The sequence below is a fragment of the Arvicola amphibius genome, chromosome 8 (genome assembly GCF_903992535.2).
Source record: "Arvicola amphibius chromosome 8, mArvAmp1.2, whole genome shotgun sequence".
In the NCBI taxonomy this organism is placed as follows: domain Eukaryota; kingdom Metazoa; phylum Chordata; class Mammalia; order Rodentia; family Cricetidae; genus Arvicola; species Arvicola amphibius.
Window position 1 is genome coordinate 51,094,199 of NC_052054.1, and position 23,806 is coordinate 51,118,004.

Sequence of the window (23,806 nt, forward strand, 5' to 3'; positions counted from 1 at the left end):
TGGAGAAGGAATGACTGATAGCTTCCTGAAGGAGGGAGATGGAGGAGGGGGATGGAGGAGGGGGAGGGAGGAGGGAGATGGAGGGGGGGTGGAGAAGGAATGACTGATAGCTTCCTGAAGGAGGGAGATGGAAGAGGGGATGAAGGAGGGGGATGGAGGAGTGGGATGGAGGAGGGAGATGGAGAAGGGAGATGGAAGAGGGGGATGGAGGAGGGAGATGGAAGGGGGATGGAGAAGGAATGACTGATAGCTTCCTGAAGGAGGGAGATGGAGGAGGGGGATGGAGGACGGGGATGAAGGAGGGAGATGGAGGGGGGATGGAGAAGGAATGACTGATAGCTTCCTGAAGGAGGGAGATGGAGGAGAGGGATGGAGGAGGGGGATGGAGGAGGGGGATGGAGGAGGGAGATGGAGGGGGGATGGAGAAGGAATGACTGATAGCTTCCTGAAGGAGGGAGATGGAGGAGGGAGATGGAGCAGGGAGATAGAGGAGGGAGATGGAGAAGGGGGATGGAGAAGGAATAACTGACAGTTGCCTTGGGGAAGGAGATGGAGAGGAAATCACAGCTTCCTGGAGGAGGGGGATGGAGGAGGGAATGGCTGACAGCTTCGTGGAAGAGGGAGATGGAGGAGGGAAATAGAGGAGGGAGATGGAGGACAGAGAGAGGAGGGAGGTGGAGAAGAAATGACTGACAACTTCTTGGAGAAGGGAGATAGAGAGAGAATGGCATGCCTTTGGAGTCAGGGTTCAAGTCAGCAGGCAGGTTCAGCATGGGAGGTGGCAAGCAGCTGGGTGTGAGAGGGGCTGAAGGAAGAGTGGGAGTATTCAGAGAACCAAGGCAAATATGATAAGAATTTGGCTGGTATCCAAAGAAGAGACGAAGTAGGGTAGGAGTTATAGTTTTGAAATTAGAACTGAGGAGAGCAGGCAATCTTAGCAGTGAAGTTCTGCAAACAGCCAAAATGGGGTGGGGAAGAGACATATACATACATTATCACACTGAGGGGAGAATTATCCCCCCTCTCCAGCATCTTCAGGTGAATTGGCTTTCCTAAGGGGATTGACAAGCCCAACTGGATTCACTCTTAAGTAAGAAGACAATAGTAATGCTTTGGACAGCATAGACTGCCAGTTCTCCACCCAGGGCCAGAGAGAACTCTGATTCAATTCTTTTGACCAGGGGAAGTATCTGTCTCTTAAGAGGCCTCAACCAAACTCCCTAGCACTCCCACAACTGGCTTCTCCTCAGCCGTATCCTCATCCACATGGGTGTCTCTGGTTGGTATTAAATTCTCTGACATTCAGGAAACCCTTAGTCAATGATTAGCATAAAAATTCATCTCATTGCTATGCATGAATATTTTAGTATTATCCACTCTCGTGAGTTGAGTTGTTTCTCCTACGGTATTGACTCAGATCAGATTCAGGTATGCTGGCTGAGCTGTGCATTTATTTAATATTTATTAGGGTGACAGTAGCTAATCTTTATTGAGCAAAACACCAGACAAAGCACACAGGGCATTTCGTTTACTCTCATAACAGACTCAAGGGCTTCTGGGTACACATGTGCGGTCTGTATTGGCAATGAGGGCATGAGAAATTTAACGGTGCTTCAGGCTACATCGCCCCTCCAAGCTAGGAAGAAGCCCCAGATCCCATGGTCAGGTGACATTTGTAGCCGTGGTGACCCATGACACAGACACCTCATTTCCTACCCGTTGCACAGAGTAAAAAACAGGAATGGCAATGTTAAACTTTCCAGGGTCGTGTGCAGGCAGGAGATGGTCTATGGTCTTAACCAGGAAGGCTATGTCAGATCCAACCTCTGAACCTGGATGCCGCTCACACAGCGTCACTTCTACTCCCTAGGACTACTGTCATTACTCAGAAGCACCTAGAAGACACGAGTGCACGTACACATGATCCGCCTTACACACTGCATGACATTCTCTACCAGCCGTGCATTGAAAAAAAATCATTGCTCAGGCTCTGTGGACAGAGATGTACAGCTGCCAAGCCCAGCTGCTTGGAGTTTTACAATGCAGAGCGCAGGAATGGAGAGCTGTCAGGAAAATGACACCCTAAGGAAATCAGCCCCCTGCATTCTTTTTCCTGGGTGTGAATAGTTCTGATGACAAACCAGAGTCCGGCGTGTGGGATCGGGATCCAGGGTTTGCTCAATCAGGAGGGTTTAACGTAAACTGCCTGGTCACTTAGCTCCCCCAGTCTCCCCACCCCCCACCCCTTATACTTCACATCTCCGTGGAGCCTTGCAGATCAGCCTGTCCGTTAAACACACCTCCCTCTAACGCCGGCCTAAAACTTCTGCCATTTAATGCATTTCTCCGGTTATGGTTGCCCTACCGGCCACCGCTCCCCTCTGATCCCTCCCCTCTGGCTCCCTGATGTTTGAAAGTCTTTCAGTATGAAACAAAACCTTTCATTTCATAGAAGGTGATGAGGCTTAAAAAGCAAGCACCCCTTGGAGAGGCAGTCCATTGATTCAAATTCACACCATGGATTTGTATAAATGAGTGATCAGGGCCCCCCTCCCCCACACAGCATATTTCCATGAGGAAAGGGTGGAGGAGGAAATATGAACACCAGAAAAATCAAGTATTGGAGGAAGGGCACAGTAAAGAAAGACCAGGGCTCCCCAAGCCCAATCTCTGTGGCTCTGGTGCATGCCCGGTGTCCTGGGTGTCTTCCTGAGTGGGAACTGTCCAGCTCGGTGCCGAGGAGATGGTGGCCCACAGGGAGTGGGCTGGGATTTTGATGTATAGCTCAGCAAGCCACTAAGCTCCCTGCTGAGAGCTGCAGAGCCTGCCTTGAAAGCTGCTTTAGGATTTCTTTTTTAGTAGTGGTGAAGTACACCCAAGGAAATTCTCTATCTGGCCACATTTAGGAGTGTAGTTCATAGCACGAGGGTCATTTTTGTGTTGTGTGACCATCACCACTGCCATATGTCTCCAAAGCTCTTTTTATCTGAAAAGACTACCCTAGGCACCTCGTGTAAGCAGGTCATACAACATGTGTCCTTGTGTGACTGGCTTATATTACCGAGCAGGTGTTCTCTGGTTCATGTATGTTATAGCCTGTGTTATATTCTCATTCTGTTTGAAATCTCATCAACATTCTACTCTACATATTCACCACATTACTAATTACAATGGCACTGCTATCAATACTAGGGTGTGGATGCCTGCCCAAACCTTAATTCCCAGTGTCTCTGGACACATACACACACATACACACACAATGGCTGGATCATGTGGTAACTTCAGAAACGAGTTTGCTATAGCCTATAGCACTATGCCATTTTACTTCCCCAACAGGTGTGTACAAGAATTCCAAGTTTCAACAAGTAACCATACTATTATTTATTATTTTTAATTGTGGGGTTTTGTGGTTGTTGTTGTTGTTGTTTTCTGGGCCAACATCTCATGTAGCCCAGGCTGGCCTTGAGCTCACCATGGAGCCAAGGCTAGCCTTGAACTCCTGATCCTCTTGCCTCCACCTCCCAGGTGCTAGGATTGTAGGCCTATGTCACTATGCCAAGCTTCATCCTAATGATTTATGTGTGCTAAATAAAGCTACCTGTGGGCATATCCAGAAGCTGATCAATTGTGTGACTCTAACTACTGAAGCCGGGGAAAAGTACAGAGCTGGAGGCCAGGACTTGCACAATGGACCACACACCAAAAGGTGGCAGAGATCCTCATTGCCCCTGCTCTCTTATGTCAAACATGTCCACCACAGCCCTTGCTGCCTTGCTGGGGCCTCCTCCTCTACTGGGCTCCATGCCATTTGCTCTCCCTCTTTCTGCCCCCTTTCCAATATGCTTCCCTCATCTGACCCTCCCACCTATATTCTGCCTCCTTAGAAAGCAGAACCTGGAACCTCTTGGCTATTTTCTTCTGGAGAGCTGCTCTCGGGAATCCCCTTCTTGACTTCATTGCAGAGAACCCACCTCTAAAGCCTGCCTCTAGAACCCACCTTGCAAGGGTCTCTGACACTCCCACGTGTAAGGCAGGCAAAGTACTTAGAATGGGCTAGTGCTTAATCAGCTTCTGAAACCTCCATCTGTTCTTGGTGCTGGCATGGATGAGGACCCTCTCCAGAGCCGGGCAAGCACTGTACCACTGAGCAAAGCCCTAGCCTCTAAGAACATCCTGAAGGCTAGCTACTAATAATTTGATGGTTTTAATAGGAAGCCTTATGTGTGGAGTTCACTCAAGAGACACTGCCCCAAACTTTAGATCCAAGAAATCACAGGAAGCCACCAGGAGCAGGCAATCTTTGGCTTTTAGAATGCTCTCCTTCAAGTATGCGATGTTTGGTAAAGTCACCTGTGACCTTGGGTAATGGTTTAACAGGCTATTTTGTACCTTGACAAGCCTGCTGGCCCCAGTATCCCCCTAGTAGGAGAAGGAGATGAAGAATATGAACTTTGTAGGGGACGGAGGCTAATCTTCATGTGTATTTGCATCTGGAACAAATTACAGCAATCCCTCTTACCCGAGATTCAGTCACCTGCAGTTATTTGTATCAAATATAGACTGAAAATATAAAATGGAAATTTCCAGAAACAAATGAATCTTCCGTTTTAAATTGTGCATCAGGGGCTTGTGAGAAGGCTCAGTGGGTAAAGGAGCTTGCTGCCAAGCCTGACGACCTGAGCTTGAGCCCCAGGATCCAGATGGTGAAAAGGAAGTACCAGCTCCTAAGTGTTGTCCTTCGATCTCCGCATACATGCTATGGCACATGTGTGTTTCCCACAGGTACACACATAAACAAAACAGATAAATGTAATTTTAAAAATTACAACTGTGCCTCATCTGAATAGTGGTGAGGTGCTGGTCTACCTGTCCCATCTACCTGGGGCTCCTCCCTTCATCCAGCATCCTTTGCTGAATATTCGACACCCCCATTTGTCACGTAGTAGCATAGATATCAGATTCTTGTGGTATAGTGTGTCAAGTATGTGGATGACTTCTCTTGACACTGTGCTAAAAAAAACTGGCAGGAGCAGCTTAGAGAGGGGAGGGTTATTTGGGGAAAAACCCATCACAGCGGAGAACTCGTCACAGGGGAGAACCCGTCACAGGGGAGAACCCGTCACAGCGGAGAACCCGTCACAGCGGAGAACCCGTCACAGCGGAGAACCCGTCACAGCGGAGAAGCATGGCAGGTGGAGCCCTCAGCAGCTGCTCACCTTCTCTCTTGTGGCAGATCCAGGAGTGTAGAGGTGGTGGGGAGGAATATGGGGACGGTTGTAACTTTCAAAAGCCTGACCACGGTGACCTACTTCAAAAAGCCACACCTCCCACCCCAAAGATCCCACGACTTTCCCAAACACCATCCCAAGTTCTAAACCAAATGTTCACATAGGTGAGGCTGTGAGGGACATTTCCCATTCAAGCCGTCAAATCGAGCCATCTTCATTTTGTGTAACATTGACATCAAAGAACGAAAGTAACGATGTTGATAATTTTATGACATTATAGAGTTACACTTATATTTTATTATTTGCCATTGTTAATCTCTTACTTACTGTGTCAAGTTTATAAATTAAACAATCATAGATATGTATACATAGGAAAAAAACAGTATTTATAGGGCTTGGTGTTCTGTGGTTTCAGGATTTATAAATTTGGTATGTAGCTTTTGTGGGCTAAAGGGGGCTATTCTATACTGAGAAATTTATAGACAACAGACATTTCTTTATCAGAGTTCGGGAGGCAGGGAATCCAAGAATAAGGTCCCAGTAGATCTCATGTCTTGCCGAGGGTCTCTCCCTCATGGGTAACACCTTCTATGTCTCCTCAGATAGTGACAAGGTTAAAGAGGCACACTTCTTTTAGGTCACCTGTCTCATTCATGAGAGCTCTGCCCTCAATATCTCTCATTTCCTAACACTCTCTGACAGTTCAGTCTCAGGATGTGACTTGGGGAAAGGCACATTCAAATCATGCAGACCTTTTAGGGAGGAAGGATGAGACTCCCCTTCTGCTTTGTGTTTGTGATACCAAGACCTCCATTACGTTCTGAAGGCCCTGATCCAGTCTGCCAACAGGGCAGGAAACAAGCCAGAAGAGGATGTCATCCAAAGGAAAGAGTCACCTGGACAGGTAGCAACTGGAACCAGGGCCAGGTAGAGACTCAGCATGCAGTGGAGAGACTCTCATGCAGTGGAGAGACTCAGTGTGTAGTGGAGAGACTTGGCATGCAGTGGAGGGATTCTTGTGCAGTGAAGAAACTCAGCATGCAGTGGAGGGATTCTTGTGCAGTGGAGAAACTCAGCGTGCAGTGGAGAGACTCAGCATGCAGTGGAGGGACTCTCATGCAGTGGAGAGACTCAGTGTGCAGTGGAGAGACTCAGCATGCAGTGGAGAGATTCAGCATGCAATGGAGGGACTCTCATGCAGTGGAGAGACTCAGTGTGTAGTGGAGAGACTCAGCATGCAGTGGAGGGATTCTTGTGCAGTGGAGAGACTCAGAGTGTAGTGGAGAGACTCAGCGTGCAGTGGAGAGACTCAGCATGCAGTGGAGGGACTCTCATGCAGTGGAGAGACTCAGTGTGCAGTGGAGAGACTCAGCATGCAGTGGAGGGATTCTTGTGCAGTGGAGAGACTCAGCGTGCAGTGGAGAGACTCAGTATGCAGTGGAGGGACTCTCATGCAATGGAGAGACTCAATGTGAAGTGGAGAGACTCAGCATGCAGTGGAGAGACTCAGCATGCAGTGGAGAGACTCAGTGTGCAGTGGAGGGATTCTTGTGCAGTGGAGAGACTCTCATGTGTAGTAAAAGAGAGCGAGCCCTTTGTTCCATCCCACCCAGCTAGCTTGCTCCATAAATAACCACACCAAAATTGTATTAATTAAATTCCTGCCTGGCCCATTAGTTCTAACCTCTTATTGGCTAGCTCTCACGTCTTGATTCAACCCATTTCTAATAATCTGTATGTCACCACAAGGTCGTGTCTTACCGGGAAAGATTCAGCATGCAGTGGAGAGACTCATGTGCAGTGGAGAGACCTGTGTGCAGTGGAGAGACTCATGTTCAGTGGAGAAACTTGCGTGCAGTGGAGAGACTCACTGTGCAATGAAGAAACTCTGATGCAGTGAACTCTCAGCCTTGTCTAATGACTAATCAGTTGGAATGCTGCATTGCTACCACCTGTCCATTTGAAGGAGACCCAAGAAGGTGTTCAGACGTTTCTGCTTGTATGTCTAGCACTATTTGTCAGGACTAAAGCCAGTGCTAATTGAAGGAGACCAGGGTGAATGTCCAGAGCAGGACAGATACTGGAGGAATGGCCACTCTTCTGTGGGGAGTCATTCAGCCCTTGACTGATGCTCAGGACTCTTTGAACAAGGGCATTCTCAGAGGACAGCACAATGGCAGCTATCTCCATTTGTATGTGGTAGACCAATATAGTTCCCTCAACCTTCTCATGATTGTAGTTGGAGATTTTCAAATGGAAAAATCACTTCTGTCACAAAAATTAGTCCTTTCTTTACCCTTGAGCACTAGGTGCCATGATTTGGTTTAGTTTTGTGTGAGTGGAGGAAACTGCTTTTATCTGATTGTGTGCAAAATTACCAGGTGTTATAAACAACATTCTGTGTCCATTATCCCTCAAATGCATGTCCTGAAATCTTACACCTACTTCATATAACGGCACTAGGAGATAGGGCCTTTGAGAGGCAACTATGTTGTCACAGCAAGATCTTGTGGATGGGACTAGTACCCCTGTAAAAAGGGACCGGAGAGCATTTCAGTGCTCCTCTACCATATGAGGACGGATCAAGCAGGCTACTTATGAGCCAGGAAGCAGGCTTTCCACCCACACGCAATCTTCTAGTGGCTTGATTTGGACTTCTAGCCTGAGAACTTTTAAGCAATAAAAGTTTATGGTTTAAGCCACCTACTCTCTTGTACTCTGTTATAGCAACCCTGTGGTGGTTTAAATGAGAATGGTTCCTGGTAGGTTCATATGGTTGAATTTTTGAATACTTAGTCCCAAGTCATGTGCTGTGGAATAATTTTTTTGTACACTGTAAAAATGTGTCATTCAGATTGGTTTAATAAAGAGCTGAACAGCCAAGAGCTAGGCAAGATTTGAGAGGACACTGGAAGAAAAAGGGTGGATACACAGAGGAATCAGGAAAGCAGGATGGATAGTACATAGAGGAGGTAGATGATCCTCGAAAAAGCACATAGATTAATAGAGATGTGTTGACAGAGGTTTCTGTTTCACCCAGTCCTGCAGCCATTCAGTCCCAAAGAAACACACAGAGGTCTACATTAATTATAAACTAGTTGACCTATTAGCTCAGGCTTCTTATTAACTAATTCTCACATCTTACACTAACCCATAATTCTTGTCTGTGTTAGCCACATGGCTCAGTACCTTATATCAGTGAGGCCCTCTCATCTTGTTTCCTCTGTGGTTGGGTGACAACTGCAGATCTAATCTTTCCTTTTCCCAGAGTTCTCCTGCTCTCATTGCCCTGCCTATACTTCCTGCCTGGTTGCCCCATCTATACTTCCTGCCTGGCTACTGGCCAATCAGCATTTTATTAAAATACAATTGACAGAATACAGATTATTGTCCCACAGTACTCCTCCCACCCCCCTTTAAAAACAAAAAACAAAAAACAAGAACTCTGAATCAAATCTCCTGACCATTATCCATAACAACTTGTAACCAACATTCTAAACAAAGGCAAACATCCATAATCCATTTTTGGGAATGTGAATGTAGTATTCTAGGATATTTCTTGCTGATTGGGGGTGCTGATAATCTTATGGGGACCTAAAGAAAATTTTGAATTCCTGAATGGAATATTCTGTAAGGCTTGATCATCTCAGTCAGCAGTCTTGACACTGTTATGGATGCAGAACTCAGAGGAAGCTCCAACAGAGGTTCTCTAAAATGTTGGATCATCTGGATCATCTTCTCCTATTGGAGATTCTTCAGAGGGTCTTCCTTGGTCAAATCTGACTTTTCTTAGCCCAAAATGAATCCACAGGCTCTCATTTCTTGTGGAAACAAAAACAAAACCTCTTCTCCAATGTAACATACCTTTTGACGTAAATTTTGAAGTCAAGGCATTTTAAAAAATATATGTTAGATTAATCCAGCAGCATTTATAATCAAATATCTTTTAGCAGCTTTGTTCCTTCCTCAGTCATCAAACAATTTAAAGACAACACAATAGCATACAGTATCCAGATTCTCTGTGCATTTTTATTTTTTTGTGGTTTTATTTTAAACTCTATTTGTTTTATTTTTATTTTTTATTTTTGGCTTTTTGAGACAGGGTTTCTCTGTGTATCTTTGTCTGTACTGGAACTTACTCTGTAGACCAGGCTGTCCTTGAACTCACAGAGATCTGCCTGCCTCTGCCTCTCAAGTGCTGGGATTAAAAGTGTATGCTACCACACCCAACCACTCTCTTTCTTTCTTTTTTATTTTAAAGACTTTATCCTTTTTCTTTTCTCTCCCAAACCTACATATATTTTTAAATGCACTGTAAACCATTTAGAGGTTTCTTTTGTCTGAATCTGTCCTATTGTGCATCATATAATCGTTTTCTGACCAGGACCACTTCTTAAAATGCTAAAGCAGCTTGGCTAGGAGTAAGGCTGCTTTGCCTTTTGGCTCCACCCAGTCCATCATGGTAGAAGTCCATTTACTGCTTCTGAGACTTCCGGGTGGGAGCCGTCCTTACAACCTCACCTCTGATAACCAGTTGGTCCTTGCTGCCACCAAGTAACTTGCAACATGCTGCCCACAACCCCTATTTAAATGTTCAATCGCTGGACCTCCAGAAAGAATCAGAGAAAGTATTGGCAGCATAGTCCAGGAAGCCATTTCAAAACCACATGGCTTTTTTTTGCTACCACTGAATCAGTAGGACTTCTCTTAAAGGAACTGCATTAAGTTGCCAGCAAGCAAAGCCCAATCAGAAAAGAAAAGTGTGGCTAAACTTTGTTTTTTAGTGTCTAGAACTCCTTTCCAAGCTTTCTCGGGTTTTATGTGGATGTAGCTGCCCAGTGTTGGGTGCCATTCTGTTGACAGAGGTTTCTGTCTCACCCAGTCCTGCAGCCATTCAGTTCCAAAGAAACACACAGAAGTCTACATTAATTATAAACTAGTTGACCTATTTGCTCAGGCTTCTCATTAACTAATTCTCACATCTTACATTAGCCCATGATTCTTGTTTGTGTTAGCCATGTGGCTTGGTACCTTATATCAGTGAGGCCCTCTCATCTTGTTTCCTCTGTGGCTGGGTGACAAATGCAGACTGAATCTTTTCTTTTCCCAGAATTCTCCTGTTCTCATCGCCCTGCCTATACTTCCTGCCTGGTTGCCCCATCTATACTTCCTGCCTGGCTACTGGCCAATCAGCATTATATTAAAATACAATTGACAGGATACAGACCATTGTCCCCACATTGGGAGCCATTTGTTGCCAGGGGTTACTGTCCCTCCTGTTTCTGCAGCCATTAAGTCCCAAAGGATCACACAGAGGTCTACATTAATTACAAAGTGACTGGCCTATTAGCTCAGGCTTCTTATTAATTCTTATAACTTATATTAGCCCATAATTCTTGTCTCTGTTAGCCATGTAGTTCAATATCTTATATCAGTGAGGCCCTCTCATCTTGCTTCCTCTGCAGCTCAGTGATGACTGCAGACTGACTCTTTCCTATTTCCAGAATTCTCCTGTTCTCATTGCCTCACCTCTACTTTTTGCCTGCTTACTGGCCAATCAGTGTTTTATTAAAATACAATTAACAGGGTACAGACCATTGTCCTACAGCACTGAGATGGGTTAATTTAAGTTATAAGACTGAGCTAAGAATAAGCCTAAGCTATCGGCCAAGCTTTCATAATTAATAAGAAGTCTCTGTGTCATTATTTAGGAGCTGATGGAAGGGACAGAAAAATCTGACTACAGTCATAGAACTATTTGGGAATGCTTAAGAAGTATGGCCTTGTTGGAGGAGGTTTGTTCCTGGGGGTGGGCTTTGAAGTTTCAAAAGACTTGTACCCCCTCCCCCTCTCTTACTGTTTCTCTGCTTTCTACCTGCTCATGAAGAGGTAAGCTCTCAGATGTTCCTGCCAACATGACTTTGCTCCACCATCATGGATTCTAACCCTCTGAAACAGTAAGCCCAAATTAGGTACTTTCTTTTCTACATTGCCATGGTCATGGCATCTTCTTACAACAATAGAGATGTAACCAAGACACGCCCTAATTGACAAAGACACACAAACCCCTAGAACCTGGCAAATATAAATCCTTCCCTTAGGACTTTTTCTAGTAAAGAAATGGTTGGCCTGCCGGGCGGTGGTGGCGCATGCCTTTAATCCCAGCACTCGGGAGGCAGAGGCAGGCGGATCTCTGAGTTCGAGGCCAGCCTGGTCTACAAGAGCTAGTTCCAGGACAGGTTCTAGAAACTACAGGGAAACCCTGTCTCGAAAAAACCAAAAAAAAAAAAAAAAAAAAAAAAAAAATGGTTGGCCTATATCTTGACTCCATGATTTGATATTTTCTTCTTTGACAGAAACAATCCATGTGTAAACTTGGACCCAGCATGACTGGCACAGTCACGGCCCCACCCACTTATGGCTTCCTTCTTTCTCTTGAGCATTGCCAAGAGTTGTGTAAAGTGAACTGCTTAAGCTCCACTCAGACATGTAGGAAACGGAGGCCAGAGCTGAGCAACTGAGGGAGGAAAGACAGCTCTGAGTTTGACTGCTCCTCAAATCAGCTATGTGCCCTTCGAGAAGTTACTAGATGTCTCTGAGCCTTGTGTTCCTCGAAGGTACAGGGGGAATGACAGTCACTGCACCTTACAGGACTGCTCCCATGATTAAAAGTGGACTAAGGTCCTCAGGGATGAACTGCTCTCTGTGGGGCTACATAAGAGTATCTGGATGGTAGTGGGAAGCATCCGGGAACGGGAGGTGTCTATGTCCCAGACCTCAGGCATGCCCTTGGTCATCTGTATTTCAGTCAAACCTCAGCAGCCATGCTCAGACAGAAGTTTCTTAGTCAGAGAGACTCTGTATAAACAGTTTACATCCGTGGGCTGCTTTCCAGAAGGGGCCCCCGCAGAGGCTCTGAGCAAGGAGCTATTATCCCATTCCCCAAGCTCTTGATGGGTTTAGAGAGGAGCGAGCTGAGTGACTGCAGGCAGAACGTCAGCATCCGGTGTGTGTTGCACAGGCCCTTGTGCCACACAGCTCTCATTTCATGGAGAACTGGAAGAAAAGGCTGTCTTGACTCTCCTCATGGAAAGGGTTCCAAAGGCAGAACTTTCCAGAAGCACCTCGGAGGCTCTACCCACCCCATTTAAGGACTCCCCATTATTCTCTCCTCCCATGCCATTCTTCTCTCCTTTTCAGTTCCCCTAGCATTGGTAGCTGCCCCTCCCCCGCAATTATCCTGGTTTCAGCCATTCCACAAAGTTGTTTTCCCCAATCCTCTCAAAAGATCTGAGAATAATTTTCGAAGCAGAAAATTCAAGACTGAAGCCAGGCGGTGGTGGCACACGCCTTTAATCTCAGCACTTGGGAGGCAGAGGCAGGCAGATCTCTGTGAGTTAAAGGCCAGCCTGACCCACAGAGCTAGTTCCAGGACAGCCAGAGCTGCTCCACAGAGAAACAACTGTCTTGAAAGAAAAGGAAAAGAAAAAAAAAGAAAAAAGGAAAAGAAAAGAAAAGAAAAGAAAATTCAAGGCCGAGGTAATAAATATGAGAATAACAGGTCTGTACTGCCTACCAGATCTGGCTCCAGGCATTTCTGACTTGATCATTCAGCATGTATGGAGTGACTGTCCACAAGGTCATGGGCAATGCCCTAGATATGCCAACATCTATGTGTGTGTGTGTCATCATATATATTGTCAAAAATAATGTTTCATTAACTAATTTCTCAGAGGTTCTTTTCCATGTTAATTCGTAGAAATAACAAATGCAGCCCTTTATTGTTTTAACATCTCCGTAGCACCCCATTGTAGAAACACACCACAATGTATCATGTTTTAAAAACAAGCCACATTCTCTTTGCTTATAAAGTGTAGAGCAACCTGCTTCAAGGGTAATACCTGGGTAGACCTGGTATAACCTGACTGGGGGCCTTCTAGGACTTGTCTCCGCTGAGAGAGTGAGGAGAGAGCCAGTTTCAAGGACTGGTTCAGTCTGAGACACCTACAAGGTGAGCAAGTCCAGCATCTGGGATGCAGCGAAGAGCCGAGCCCTGCCGGCTGGTGACAAGGCTGAGTTCACACCTAGACTGGTTCCCACCACCCTCCAATGCATTGCAAATCACCTGGATTTATATCACCGGCACCCACTGCTGCGGCATCATCCCGTCTCTAGTATCCCCCTTCGTGGAATAAATTCTGTAGGCTACTGAGTAAACAAGGAGAAATGAAAAATAAACTTAAGACCGTGGAATGAGAAGTGGAGGCTGCGCGCGCGCGCGCGCGTGTGCGTGTGTGTGTCTGTGTGTGTGTGTGTGCTACTGCACAAGGCTATGGGTACAAAATCCTAGCTCCGTAGTTATGGGCAGCAGATCTGTTTTAGAGAGTTAAAGAACACTGTAAAAAAACTCTTGCTTCGTATCCCTTCCCATTATAAGGTCCCAGTCTCCTCGTTTGAAGCTAATGATTCAGTCTCCCCGAGACACCTTCTCAGGCACCGCAGTAACCCCGAGGCCGGAGCATTCCTCACAGTTTCTTATCTGGGTGGTAAAAGCAGGACGCCGCCTAATTGGTTGCTGACTCTCCCTGGTAAATGAAGGAGGTTTCTGTTTTAAGAAATAAAGAGACTTCTCAGCGGTTGATTCACTGCCCAAGGGGAGCCTGCGGAGCAGAGGCTTCCTCCCCGTAGAGATTTGCATACAGCATCCACTTCCTGCTTCACTGCCTGCCCTTCCACTTACCTGGACCTGGAGAGGGCGAGGGAGGTGTGAGCCGCCCGGCCCGAGGTGGAGCCCCAGAGCAGAGCCAGCGACCACCCCCCGGGCCTGCCTGTCTGTGGCCATCGTAGGTGAGTGATCTCACTGGTTCCTGCTTTGACCTCTTTAGCCACTGACGGGGTTTCCAGTCCCCTGCTTTCTCCTTTACCAGAATGTTCCGGCCTCACTTTCCTCCGCCCGCCCCGGTCTCCCCACCTTTACCTTGTTCATCTGGAGACCAGCTTTGAGCTGAAACAGAGCTCCACTAAGAAATGTGCCTCTGGTTTAGTGTTTCAGGCAGGCCGAGCAGAGGTTAACTCTTTAATGAGAGGAACACAGGACACCAAGTCTCCTCGGCTTTCAAGAAATCTAGCTACGTAGTGAGCACAGAGCTAGCCTGGGCTACGTAGCAAGAACCTGTCTTTTAAACAAATCAAAACTGTTTCTCTGAGGAGGGAGCCGTGGTAGCAAGGATTAAGTAATTGGCTTCCAGCCCCAGACGCGTCAGTGACAGAGCGGGAAGGCCAACTCCCAGTTTTTCCCTATCCTGGTTTTAAGCTGGGGGAAAAAAAAAGAAAGAAAATCAACATCACGTTCTTGGGTCAGGAAGTGCTCTACACCCTTGCCTCCACCCTCCTCCATTCCCCTTAGCCAGGCTTTTGCTTGGTCTGGACCGTGCTGGGGGACATGGGGGTTGTGGGGGAGAGAAATGCTTTTTTTAAAAGCTGCCTTCTTGTGACTTCCTAGTTCTCGGTGCCCTCTTAGACTACCGAGACTGTATTTTAAAGGAGTGAGTGAGAGGAGACCAAATTAATAATTTAAAAAGAGGTCAGAAAACTTGGTTCCAAGCTCTCCTTCCACTTTGTGTGGCAATCCTCTTTGGCTCCCAGAAGCCTGGATTTCTTCATCTGCAGTGTGTGTGTGTGTGTGTGTGTGTGTGTGTGTGTGTGTGTGTATACTAACATGATTATGTCTAAATTCCTCTCTAACCAAACAAGGCCAGCGTAGTCTCTGAAGGGTACCATAATGGGTGGTCTTAGAAGACATGTTTTGTTTACTGATTATTACACATATAAATTTTACCTCTGCTACTAGTCCATTAGGAAGGCCTTTGCTTCTTACGTTTTTTTCCAGCCCCCCTTCCCGCAGAACCTGGCATGCCATCAAACACCGTAGAGGTACTCAGACTCCTTGAACATAAACTTTTAAAAAGTTTTTCAGTTTCCCTCATCTGCTTTCCAGGCCGAAGGTAAAGCTGTTGTCAGGGCATGAGCTTGTGGTGGGATGGGGGCAGGAGAGTCAGCTGCAGCTCTGCAGGAGGGCTGCCTAGAATCCAGCCATCATTTTTGGCTTTAACCACATAGGGGAAAATGGGATTTCTTGAATTTAGCTCATGTCCCATGTGTTCACGGAGAGTCAAGGCAGGCTCCAGGGTTGGCAGCGGATCTTGCTTCAGAGGCCAGGAGCTGGAGCAAGAAGGCACTCCTGGCCCCAGCAGGCAGTGTGTGGGCCTTTAATAGGAGGGGCAAGGAAGCAGTGAAACATATCCGAGCACCATGTAAGGCTGGTGACTACGGTTAGACTCATTATTAGAAGGCAGGTCCACCGGGTCCTTAACTTTTTCCAAACCTCGGCTTTAAAAAAACAAAATTATTGTTTCTTTTGATCAGTTACTGTCAGTACAGTCCCAGTAGGTTCTGGCTGGAGGGACTGGCCAACTTGGGTATTGTGAAACTCTCTGTTGGGTATAAGGCTCCAGTGTAGGCCTGGTGGTGTTTGTAGGCGGCTCTCTGTGTTCTGGAATAAGGGCACCAGACCTCCATCGCATCTTGCTTGTGACAAGTTCCTGATTCTCGATTTAAATCTGAAGCATGATCATCTAAACCAGGGTAGCAGGTCCGTGTGGCTGCCAGCTGCCACCCTGCCTCGCTTGGATGGGTGAAGGCGTCCCCACAGCCATGCTTAATCGGGTGCTGCTCTTCCCAGCCCTTACCCAGGTGTGAGGAGATGGGCGATGAGGCCACTCTGTGTTCACTGCGTGGGTCTGGCTAAGCAGGAGTAAGGGGTGGGCAGGAGTAAGGGGTGGGCAGATTGACAGTCTACTGGAGGGAAAGCGTCCTCTGCGCAGGGATTCTCAGAGGGTACAAAGACACAAAGCGTTCAAGCCCGCACCTCCCAAGACGAAGGCGCCAGTGACTTTCAAATAGACTGAAAATTAAAAGAAGAGGAGAAAGTCATATTTCCAGGCGTTGTTTAACAGGCATTCAGCAAGATAGATGACGGTGGAGTGGTTTGTCTAAATTAAATCAATGTTTTACACGTCGCAGAATGGAAATCTCAGCTAGATCCTGAATTCAAATCGTTTTCGTCTGCAGGCAATTTTAGATTAGCCTTTAAAAACGTTCATGTACAGACTGCAGGCAATTGCTGCCGGAAAAGCGCAGTTGGAGGCACAGGCCACTTCCCGTTCCTCTCACATTCAACCAAATGACCCATAATGTCTGATCCCATTTCCTTATCAGAATCGTCCAGCTGGCTTTCCACGAGAAGTAGCCGATGTTTGGAATCTAGAAGCTGTGCCCTAAGCCTCTCCTGCTTCTTCTCAATGCGTTGTCCCCCAGATATTTTTTAGTTCATGAAACATAGGGTTTCTTCTCCCACGCCAACCTTCTTTGTCTCCTACCCAGCATGCCGTGTGCTCCAACCTCAGTGCTCTGCTTACTCTGCTGGTGCATGTGTGTGTGTGTGCAGGTGTGCATGTGTGTGCACAGGTGTGCGTGCTGGTGTACGTGTGAGTGCACAGGTGTGCACATAGACCTTTTTGGGGACCACAGGCTATAAACTCACTGAGGAAGAGTGGCCTTTCATCCATGTGGCATCCTTAGCACGCTACTATTATGGCTTGGTTCCCAGATGGCCCTGCTGAAATCAAGCAATTTGATGGGTGGGAGGCCCTCACACAGCCTGTCCTCTCACCCACTGCAGACCTAGTCTACATGGGGTCTTGGCAACACCAAGTGGTGAAGGAAACTTGGCTCCTGTGCCCAGCCTTCCACGCTCTTCCTTTCCTCTCCAAGGGTAAACAGGTCTCACGCCCATCTTTGACACTGGCCTGCCATGCACATTCCTGTGTTTCTCCTGGGACTGTCCCATTGACCCCTCTGCGCCTGTACTACAGACAGATTACAAGATCTGGCTCCCACAGCACTAGCAGTTCTGTCTTCCTTCTCTCTTCCAAACCCTTCTCATCCTTTCTGTCCCTTCTTCACTCTGTGACCTGAATGAGGAATCACAAAAGGGGGCTTTAGAAAGACCACCTTATGTAAAGTAAGCAAAAACAAAAACAAACAAACAAACAAACAAAAAACCAAGCAGACAAACAAAACAAGGGCAACAAAAGCGCTGGAGCTGGCTTGAGGTTGTTTCTCTAAATGTTTTTATTAGCAGCATTCAGTGTGGCAGGCAGTCTGTTCCCAGAAGTCTCCGTCCTCCAGTCCCAAGGTCACTTCTGCTAGTCGGGGAGAGTGTAACGACTGCCCTCAGCCTGACGCCAGTCCTCCTGTGCAAAGTCCAGCGAATGCTCCCTCGTCTCCAAGGCTCATCCCGCCTCAAAGCCCCAACGGAACAGCTTCTCTCTCAGAGAAATTCTGCAAGTAAGCTTGGAAGTGCTTGCTCAGTGGAGTTTGAACCCAAGTTAACCAGTTCACCCCAAACTAAGGTTCCACTAAGCAAAACAACCTTCTGGTAATTTGCATACATTTGGGCAATAGACGAAGAAATTCTTGAGTTTACAGATATTTCTAAAGATCTGTGATTTTTAGACATATACATAACTACTCGTTGGGGGCCAGCACGAAGATGGCTCAGCTCCTAAAGGTGCCTGCCATCCGGCTGACAGCCTGCGCTTGATGCCAGGGATCTACATGGTAGAAAACGGAGAACAGGCTCCTGCCTGGTTGTCTGCTGACCTGTGCATGGGTGCCATGGCAACACACCATATAAAAAAACAAACGTGAAAAGAAAATTTAAATTATCCCCTAGAGAGTAAAAAAAATACCCCAAGGATCTGTAATTGAAAGTATCTGATCCAAATTGGATTTCAGGATCCTCCCAACTATAAATGTATATATTTATTTATTATGGCCCCCTGAAATATTCATGCTATATGTCTTTAGGACTTTTCAACCTTATCAGTAACCCAAACTATATTTTTTTTAAAAAAAAAAAAAAAACAAAATAAATTCAGGACTGGAGTTCAGATCCCCAGAATCTACCTACGAGTCAAGTGGGTGTGGCAGACCCCCTAGAACCCCAGAGCTTAGCGACAGAGACAGGGAACTCCTGAAGCTAGTTGGCTAGCCATACTACCCACAAAGTCCAGGTGGGAGAAACCTGCCTGGATACAGAAGGTGGAGAGTGGCCTAAGAAGGTATGTGGTTTGGGGCTCGGTCCTCCACACACATGCCCCTGCCACTGGGCGACATACTTGGTGTCCACCTTGGACCTTCACAAGCACACACACACACACACGTGTACTGCACACACAAGTCCACATACACACATACATATTTAAAAAAAGAATCCAGCCGGGCGGTGGTGGTGTCTGCTTTTAATCCTAGCACTTGGGAGGCAAAGGCAGGCGGGTCTCTGTGAGTTCAAGGCCAGCCTGGTCTACAACAGTGAGTTCTAGGATAGGCTCCAAAGGTACAGAGAAATCTTGTCTTGAAAAAACCAAAATAAATAAATAAATAAATAAATAAATAAATAAAGCTTAAAAAAATCCAGCCTGATGTAGTGGGGCTTGCCTATAATCTCAGCATTTAGGAGGTGGAGGCAGGGGAATCAGGATTCCATGGCCAGGCTGGGTTCCAAAAAAACCAAACCCAAATCCAATCAGTTGGTGACTAGCTAGTCTTGATTACTCAGGAGCTGTGGCAGCGTTTATTAATTACTCAGGCTGCTCACTCCTGCCCTTCCTCCGTTCCTTGTCTGCTATTTGTCTTCTTCCAGGGACACAGCACCTTCATCACATCCCATCCATCCTTGCCTCGGAGATGTCCCCTGGATGCTGTCCCCGTCCCAGCTGCATTGCCATTTATCATTGCCCTTTGTTTGTGCTCTGTCATCCAGGTTTCAATTTATTTTGAATTCAGTTTATGATTAAAATTTAATGAGATCCAATCAAGGGCTTTTTTTTTTTTTTTTTTTTTTCAAATCAAGATGCCTCTGCAGTCGGCACCCTCCATTGTAATGGCAGAGGGAAAGTCGCCCAGGCTTCCTCCTGTGGGGCCCGGGTGAACACCAGAGGTGCGCACCCACGCCCCTCCAGGTCAAGATGCCGCTGCGGTCTCAGAGCGCCCTCCATTGTAATGGCACCAGAGAAAGATGCCCAGGCTTCCTCCTTAACTGGAGATGCGCGCCCACGCCTCTCCAGGTCAAGGTGACCGCTCTGAAACCGACTTAGAACAGAGTTGCTAGCAGTTCCCACTCAGGCTGCCCGCCCTCTCAAATAAATAGAGCGGCAATGCAGATGGCTCCGCCCTCGGGCTCTGGGCTGAACTGCTACTGGCCATAGGACCTTGAGGCAGTTTTTTAACCTTCCTGTACCTCAGTTTCCCCATTATAAAACAAAGCCAACAACAGCACCTATCAACTCAGGTCACAGTGAGAACTAAACGAGTATTTTTATACTGTGTGTAAAGATCCTTGTAACGACTTTACACACAAAATTCAGTAAATATTAACAGGATCAGGTAAGAGAGGGCACTGTTTCTTAAATAGAGCCATTTTATTAGGTTTGGATTTTGCTACATCAGCATAGTCTTTATCAGCCCTTAGGCCAAAGGTAGCCCATGAGGTCTTTCTATATTAGCCTCATGCTAAGAATTATTTTTATATTAATTTAATTTTTTGATTTTCAGTTGTGTGTGGGGGGCACGGTATGTGCATGTGAGTAAGGCTGTCTGTGGTGGGCAGAGGCACCAGGTCCCTCTGGAACTCGTTATAGGTTGTTCTAAGCCATCCGTGGATGCTGTGTTCCCAGTGGATTCTGGGTCAGAACGCAGGCCCTCTGCACGAGCACTATACATGCTTAACCATGGAGCCATCTCTCCAGCCCCTAGCTTTGTGTTAAACAAAACCCACAACACTAAGCAGTGAGGCTCAGCAGGTAAGAGTCTTGCTGAGCAAGCATGAGGGCCTGAGTTCAAATCCCCAGGACTCATGGAAAAAGATGTACAGGCTGTGCAGGTCTTTAACCCAGTGCTGGGGAATCAGAGACGGGTGGATCCTAGGACCTCACCTGCCAGTCAGCCTAGGTTCAGTGAGAGACCCTGCCTCGGGGGAATAAGATAAAAACTCTCTCTCTCTCTCTCTCTCTCTCTCTCTCTCTCTCTCTCTCTCTCTCTCTCTCTCTCACACACACACACACACACACACACACACACACACACACACACACACTAGAATACAAGAAAGAGACACCACATGAACCATAAACCAGAAAGGATGTGTAGGGGAAATGTGCTAAGCGTGGATCTCAATGGTTTGTTTCCACCATTCTATCTGTGGGGAGATAGAGCCTTAGGCAGGTTTGCCTTCTCCAATCTCCTGTGTGGCTTTCGCAAAGCTCTTTAATGTGTATCATGGAGGAACAGCAGAATGGGACTCTCACCCTGCCTTGGCCCAGGACCAGGTGAGCTGCCGTGAATCAAATATGGAGTGCTCTCGTGTACACTCGTTGGTTACACAGCTACGGTCCCCGTACACTAGGATAGGATGACACTCTCTGTAGCTGGTACACCTGTGCAGGACGGCATCTAGAAAGACTGTTCCAAAGCCAAGTCTCTCCTTGGGATAAAAATAACTTAAGAATTGGATGTGGACCAGGCTCAGCATTGGGCATGCTATACTTTTTAGCCTTGTAAACACCCCTATGGGATAGAGTTGCTAGTCCCTCCTTTTTGTAGATTAGAAAAATGACACGGAGAAGTAACTTTGTTATGGTCATAACATTTAATTACACAGCTGGTAGGGAAGCAATCACAATCCAGATGTCTGCATCCAGAAGGAGTTAAGTTCTATGTATGCACACCTGAGAAATACATGTTGATTCAGGGCAAGGCCACCTGTGTGTCAGAGCCACAGCCAACTGCGAGCATGACCATGACTTTAGGTCTGTTAACTTGTGTCCTGGGGGAGCCTTGGGTTTCAAACAGGAAGGGGAAGGAAGCCGTCTGATGGAATGCAAGAGGGGAGGCCAGGGTGACCAGAGGGACCAAGGTCCTGGTGAGATCATAGAGGTCTGTGGAGACCAATGGGGTCCTTTCTAGGACTCTGGTGAGTGAAGGTGCGAGATGATACGGTAGGGAATGGCTGGGAGGTCTGAGCCGAGTGGCAGGGCTGTGTGCAGAGAAAGGCAGGAGGATGGAGTGTGAGCAATTCTAGAAAGAGAACCAGGGGCACACATCCTGGTGTGGGGGGGTCTTTGCTGGATAAGATCTTGTCTGTAAAGCTGGTCCTGCTGGGGGTGGGGGAGAGTAGATGACAACAGCCTTGGACCTGGGAGGGGAAGAGGAAAGCCAGAGGTTTGGGGAGAGATGGAGAAACTGACAGAGGAGAATGAAGAGGGATGGAGAGATGGCTCAGTGATCAGAGGCTGCTGCCCTTATAGAGGACCCAGGTTCAGTTCCCAGCACCTACGTGGTAGCTCACCATCACCTGTAACTCAAGTTCCAGGGGATCCAATGTCCTCTTCTGACCTTCCAGGGCACCAGGCACAGATGTGCCAAACATATAGGCAGGTAAAACACTCATACACATAAAAAAGAAAACAGCTCCTCCACACACACACACACACACACACACTCAGGAGGCAGAGGCTACATCAAGGCCAGCCTGGTCTATGTGTAGTTCCAGGGCAGTCACGGATGTGACTGGTACAATGATACCCTCTCTCACAAAAGGAAAAGAGAACAGGGAATCCAAACACGAGAGCTGGAAACACAGCAATTGCAGTTCTCAGCCCGAAGTGGGTGAGCGAGACTTCCATGAGGAAGGCTGCTGTCTCTGGAGCTGGAGCAGAGGGACTAATGGTTCCTGACTGTGACCGTTCACTCTGGCAGTTATTCGGTACCTAGCCTCTGTTTGCAGCTCAGCCAGCCAATAGGCGCTCTGTTTTGTCTTTCGTATTCTGAGGAGTTCACGGGCTCCTGGAGGTGGAGTGGGAGTCACGGTTGGCATTGGTTCTTAATCGCTGTGAACACCAGGTCAATGGTGGAGTCCTTACATTTCTAACAAAGAGTGCGGGAGACAGATACACACTCGGTACACATTAGGAAAGGCTCAGGCCGTTCTGGAAAGTGAATCCCCCTCTCCCTGCCCAGAGATGACCACTATTCTAGTTTCTAGAAGATAACACACACGTACGGTCTTACATCACAGACAGCCATGTGGCACGATGACTTGCTCTTTTTTTTTTTTTTTTTTTAACTAATACATTCGGAGCTGTTTCCACTTCAGTTCGCGTGGCCCTTCCCCGTGATCTGTGAAAAGACAATGTTCATTGTCCAGATACACAATGCATTTTGAACCCAGAGCCATTCTGTCTCGAGTCTTTGCTGCGTCCCTTGCCCTTGCAGACTTCATTTGGCACTATGTATACAAGTCTCTGCAGAGGGAATTCTTAGAGGTGAAACTGTTCTGTCAAGGGGCACAGACTCACAATTCTGATAGTTATTTCTTTCCTCCTGGTAGAGCAAGGGAGAATCTGCTCACCCGAGGCATGGAGGCCCCGCCCTATCATAGTCTCTAAGGAAAGCCTGGCATCTGCCCTGAGAATTCCAGAGGAGTCCCAGCCATAACCCCACCCACTAGGTCTCCTCCTAGCCTCTCCCTTCCCACAGAGAGGGCCACAGTGTGGCAGCCGTGCTCTTATTCTCCAGGTCTGACAAGCCTGTGCTTCATTGTCTTTTGGAGCTGTCCCAGCAATGCAGGCTCCAGGTCTCCCACGCGCTGACATCCAGGCCTTCTGTCCCACTCAGCAGTCAGGGGCTTTCTCCAAAGTCATGGCTAGCTGAGCAGGGACTTTCTACATCGGCCGGGACTTGCCTTGTGTCAGGGACTGGAGTACAGGCCACAGCAGGGTGAGAGTCACATGAACAGAACACGGAGCGAGCCTAGAAGAAAACAAGAAAAGTGGTAATGGTTAGCAGTAGAGAAATACTGGGCTGTTTTTAAGGAATACTATTTTTACAATATCTTATTACAGTGAAAACTGCATCTTTGATTAACCCCTCTAACCTATGTGTAGCTGCTCGCTGTGACTGCCAGGGAGGTTGGGCAGGGCTGACCAGTTCTGACCAGGGCTAGAGCTGAGAGGTTCCAGGTCTACAAATGCCAACCCTGCCAGGGAACCACCAGCAGCAAGTACTGCTGTACAGTAGACAGCAACCATTTATTCAGTCAGCACACCCTTACAGAGCGTCTACTAGCGCCGGGTGTGGTCCTAGGTGTTCGTCAGGGCAGTGGGTAGTGGACTGACAAGCCACAGTGCCGTGAAATTATATTTTGGAAGCCAACAGGATTAAATGTTTACATTATATATCATGGTGGAATATGTAAGATGGTAATGGTTGTTAAAGAGGATGGAAAAACAGAGAGGGGGATGGAAGTGAGGGAGTCTGTAAACACTTTACCAAGGGAGTCCAGGGGGACCTCACTGAGAAGGTGACAATTGAGGAGAAAGGAAGGGAGCCATGCAGGTATTCTAAGAGAGAACGAGGGCAAAGGCCCTGGGGTAGGTCCTGCTGCCTGCCTGTGTGTT

General features: G+C 47.2%; 1 protein-coding gene across 1 annotated transcript in view; it reads left to right on the forward strand.

Moving 5' to 3' along the window:
* The first annotated feature begins 13,868 nt into the window (after positions 1-13,868).
* Traf3ip2 (TRAF3 interacting protein 2) overlaps positions 13,869-23,806 on the forward strand; it is a 42,348-nt gene continuing 32,410 nt past the window's right edge. Inside the window, 1 exon segment of the mRNA XM_038339330.1 lies at positions 13,869-14,075. The gene's annotated coding sequence lies outside the window, so the exon portion shown is untranslated.